This window comes from Branchiostoma belcheri, unplaced genomic scaffold (assembly GCF_001625305.1).
Source record: "Branchiostoma belcheri isolate BF01 breed outbred unplaced genomic scaffold, Haploidv18h27 scaffold7, whole genome shotgun sequence".
Classification (NCBI taxonomy): domain Eukaryota; kingdom Metazoa; phylum Chordata; class Leptocardii; order Amphioxiformes; family Branchiostomatidae; genus Branchiostoma; species Branchiostoma belcheri.
The window spans coordinates 2,262,697-2,268,235 of record NW_017804353.1 but is presented as its reverse complement, the minus strand read 5'-3'; positions in this window follow the sequence as shown (position 1 = coordinate 2,268,235).

The following is a 5,539-nucleotide window of genomic DNA, read 5'->3' as shown; positions in this document are numbered from 1 at the left end:
TTTTCACACCCGTAATAATTGTCTGGTTCTTACGTTGGCACTGAAGATTACATGAATTAAATCAACACAGAAAGACGCACGAAGAAAGACTCGTCTCTCTTCCATCCATATGCGTACCAAACAGTGACGTTCCAAGCGTCACTCGCAACACTCGCAGCGCAGACCAATTAAGCTCACAACACTTTTCAAATGATTTTTTTTCTTTGCAAAGATCATGTGTAGCCGGCATATCATCCTTACTATTATGTGATGCGCACACATACGGGGGAGGGTTTGTCTGACCATGTCCTTAGTGCCAGCAATATTTTATTGACCAACCAAGGCTCGCGGCGGGACTTTTATCTTTATTTCAGCACGTGTCATGTTTATTGTGTTTTTTTCTCGTGTAAGATGAACAATGATAATAACGCAAATAATTCACTCTGCCATTGTACTTTGCCCACGGTTTCATCCTTTCATCATACAATCGGCAACTTGTATACAACTCTTACCAATTCTACGTTTATACATGGATTCCATTCACATGTATTGACCGGCCCCTCATATCTTGTCCTCCACAAACCTAGGCCTATGTGGTACTGCACTGGGCAGAACCGCTGAAAACTAAAATCATTCTAGAAGACATTGTTATGAATCTTCGATCTTCTGGATGCAAGGCGAACTAACGCTGGACCATTTTAAGTTATCGCATCGGTTATTCTGTTATCATTAAAATTGCAAGGTGAAAATCTGAAACAGTGCAATAATTGTGAACTCTTATGTCGATCATCTCAAGACATTAAAAATTTAAAGCCTTAGTTCCTACGTAAGTAGACTAGCGCAGTGTCGCTGTCCGTGGAATTAAACCTGCCTCAGCCTAGAATGTAGGCTGTTTATACATGTGACGTCTACGTCACTTCTAAGTCGTCTTCACCCGGATGGCGGGACCCAAGTTTCACGACTGTAGCCGGAGCCGCTTCCCTCATACATGGGCGTCCGGTTACTTGCCTGGAGCAGCTGAAGGGAAGATGAATAGAATATTTTTGATTAGCAAAAGGCTGTTCTCAGTATTTTCTCTATTCCTGTCTTCTTACTTTATTTTAGCATTATAAATTAGCATTTTTGTCTCAGTTGCCATTCTTTATCATTGTTGAATGATCTTATCCTACATGCATGTTCCCACGATGTATAATCTGGTACAAATTATTGATTTTCACAAGTCATTGCTACTAGCTACGTACTAGTAGTACTTTGAAAGAAAAAAAAATCATTAAGGTTTGTATACTCAGTAACTTGACATGTATGCATTATTCATGAAATAATACATCAGTTTCTAAAATGATACGAACCTGACGGCAGGACTTGACAGATGAAACGGTAGCTGTAGTTACAAGTCTCATCATACCAACGGGCCGACGATACCCAGTACGAAGCGCAGTCATGATTCCCCCCAGCGTTGTCGGGTTCTTTGTAACCCCACCGGTTGTAGCCTGTCCCCAGAGCGGTGCCGTCTATCCACTCCCACTTGCCTTCCTGTCGCTCATCATGTAAGCCGATCCAAAAGCTGCAGTACATGCATGGCATTGCCTGTTTCATCAGGGAGACGAGGAAGTCGTCGATGCCGGCGTCGCGGGGCATGGCCAGGGTGCCTCCGTCAGCCCGACAGGTCTCGGTCGATTCAGAGAAGGTCTTCTTGACGTCAAAGGCTTTGTAGCAGACTTCGCGATACTTCTTGTAACCGCCTGGACAGGTCGCTAAAACCGAAAATGTCTGGCATGACACTTATACCACAGGCACTGTAGTCTACACAAAATTATCGTCTGTGCAATTCTTTTTTTTCTCTCATCTTGAATTGATCGACTTGACCTTTGAAAAGTATCAAAATCCAAAACTTTGAACTGCCTAATTAATGTAATAGCTACTTTCAAGATGTTTTAGGTACTTGTATCGTAGTCCACACTTCCGTGTTGGCTTATCTCCTTTTGAATAAGTTAGCTCGTTCATACATACATGCACCTGTTTCTACATCTTAATCTTATTTAAATCCTCCTTAAGAAATTTTAAAACCTAATGAAATGGCAGTTTTTGTTGGACAAATTTACGTTTCTTAGATTTTTGTATTAGAAGTTATTGGTAAGTCATTAATTTGTGCTTAACCGACAAAGGGAATGATGCATTTGGCAAAAGGATGGAGACAAGACTAATGAATTATGAAACTACTTAAGTCACCAAATTGTGAAATCTTCATACCTGGTAGGCGTATCGGAGCGCGCTCTTCCTCCGGTTTGTCTTGTTTGTTCTTCATGTTGTCCTCCAGCCTGTTCGGGCGTTGTAGTATCTTCACCTTCTCCAGTCCTGACTTGGTTAGCTGTGTCACGCTGGCTGTGACGTTGTTCACAGCTTCCTCATTTTCCACGAGCTTTGCCGACAGTTCCTCTTTCAGTTTCTGTGAATCAAATGCCCTGCTTTACAGTCATGTTTCGCAATGGATGGAAGCAATGGATATAGCTCAGTAAGATTTGCTGTACGTTAACTCACCATCTCAGCGGCAATATGTCATTAGATAATACTGGATTTTACTGTTTAAATTACTAACACATCAATTAAAATTCATCAACTCTCCAGTATGTCATCTAGGATCTGATATGTATTATGAGAAGCATTTTCTTCTAACCTGCTGGCGATGAATCCACCCAGAGACGTTTGCCTGGATTCCGGCTGTCTTCGTGTCCAGCTTGCTGACCGACAGCTTCAGATCCGACAGATCATCGGTTGTCTTCTTGTCGAGTTTGTTTAATGCAAGCTTTAGATTCGACAGATCATCGGTTGTATTCTGGTCGGGCTTGTTGACTGACAGCTTCAGGCCCGACAGATCATCAGTTGCTTTCTGGTCGAGCTTGTTGACCGACAGCTTCAGGTCTTTCAGATCGCCCTTTGTCTCCCGGTCAAGCTTTTGGACTGTCAACTTCAGGTCAGACATCTTCATAGCTGTGTAAATGGACGAGAACACCGAATAATGTAGGAAAGAGGACAGACAATTACAATTAATGAAGGTTCAGTTTTTAATCATTTTCTACTAACAATTTTTTAAAATAATACATTGCTCATTTATTTACCCAGAAAGGTGGTAACTCCCAGCAGACAGCAAATCAGGACGATTGTCACCACAGCGTAGGTCTTCAATATGGCGCTGGTCCAGACTCGGGACTGGCCAGGGCTCCTCAGACCGACCCCTGGGATGTACCCAGCGGTCTCAGCAGAGGCAGGACCGGGGTCGGCCGCTTGGCGCTTAGACAGAGACCCAGACGAACCTGAAGAATTTACAATACTAATATTCAATATATTACGTTTCTCCTGCTGGGGTAAATTCTAACAACTAGAGACACTATGAAACAGATTTGAACTGTAATGGCCAACACAAAAGATTGGACTTACTCAAATTTACCATTACCATAGAATCGGCCATTACACTTGTTTCATAATAACTTCTACCAAAATGACAACACAGATAAACTAGAGACACTATACCTTTGCTAGATGATTTTAACATCTTGTTACGTATTATAGCTTCGTGGTGTGGTGAAACATATTATAATGGCTTCACCACACCGTGAAGCCATTTGCTGCATTTGCTCCTGAGCAAATGTCGGCCTTTCTATTGTAAATTATACATTTTTCTCATCAATCATGCAAATAATATACTCATTTGTATAAACAACTTAGTTGATCATATCATCAACTCAATGACAGTCTTATCTTAACAAAGAAGACATAATTTGCATAATTGACAAAATTTCTACAGTTTCGTCTTGGAACCCCTGCTTATTAAAATATATTACATTTGTGGAAAGATTGACATAACATGTGACGATCACATTTCTATCGGTAACGTGCAAACGTTTGAGTTCGTATATATATTTTTTAAATATCTTTATTCAGAAAATCACATAAACAATACATTTTAACACTACAAATTTAAAACGCGAATTCACAGCAATACCTGGTTATATACAACGACTATACAGCAATAGGTGGTCATAAGACATACAGGAGATGTTACATAACTTAAACTACATAATTACAGAACAGATGTGGGCGAGTCAAAAGGAAATATCGATAGTCTGTGTTTTACGGCATGGAACGTGGGGTTGATATTGTTAATGGCGGTGCAGAAAAGGTAATATTTTGCTTGTAAGATACAATTGTTCAATGTTTTATTGTTTTGGAGGGGGGAGAAGTGACCATAAATAATTTCACTGTCGGAGAGAGCCGCGGGAAGCGTATGATCTTTTTTCCACCAGTCCATAAACTCTTTCCAGAAATATCTGGCGGTGTGGCATTCAGCAAATAGATGTACTATTGTTTGTTTTTCTTCACAATATGGGCATTGGTCGGAGTCTTTTATTTTTACCTTCTTTAAATATACATTAGTAGTCAAGAACCTGTGTAAAATTTTATATTGTTTTGAGCTAATGTAGGGTAGCATGTAAACTTTTCTTATGTCATCGTCATCTTGTAAACAACGAATAATTTCATCCTGCCTTGAAGGTGGCTGCACAATTTTATTTACGAAAAGCTTGTAAAATTGTTTGCATTTATAGGTGAGTAAAGACTGGACATTGCTTTCCTCGTTAGTATGTCATTAGCGCTCTTTTCCAACTAGAGGGAATTGAGGCGCAAAGACCGTAATATCTTAATATGTCGGCAGGGTTTAATTCAAGTCCAGTTTTCCTCGTAATAACATTTGGGGTCAGAAAGTTTCCCTCGACATCAGTGATGTCTTCTATCTTCCGTATTCCGCATAAGTACATTTTGTTCCAAAAAACAGATTTTTTTCCTTGTAAAATATACTGATTGTTCCACAGAAACTCTTGTTTAATTTCGGTCATGGTTTGAGGGCAATGTGAGTTCAGTTCTTCCCAGGCTTCGAGTATCTTTATGTAGAAGGTAGGTATGTTTTCAAGATTCAAAGTTTTAATTGAAAAGTTGCATTTAAAGAGAAAAGCTCCCCCAAACTGAAGGAAGTGGGATTCTAAAGCTTGTGTCGTACAGATTCTCTTTACCCAACTTGCTCTTAAGGCCTTAACCATACTAGCAAAATCCATCATTTTTAATCCACCTTTGTCTTTCTCTCCTATTAAAGTTGAAAATTTCACCTTATGTGTTTTGTGGTTCCATACAAAATTTAATCCTATGTCGTTAACTTTCCGTTCGAAATGTGGGGGTGTTGTGAGAACAGAGCAATCATAAATCAATTTTGAAACAGCTAGACACTTGTATATGAGTATTCTCCCTATTAAGGTTAAGTCTCTTCCTGACCAAACTTTAAGTAGATTTTCCATTTTCGTTAGTTTTTCATTAAAATCAAGCTCTTCACATTTTTTCTTGTTGTAGGAGAAGTGTACACCGAGACACTTAATAGGTCTATCTGGCCAGTGTACGTCAAGTGGTTTGTCGTTCCGTTCTTTATAGCTTCCAATCCACATGGCTTCCGTTTTCTTGTTGCTGGCTTGCAATCCAGAGCAGTGGCCGAACGTTTCTATCGTTGCCAGAGCTCGTT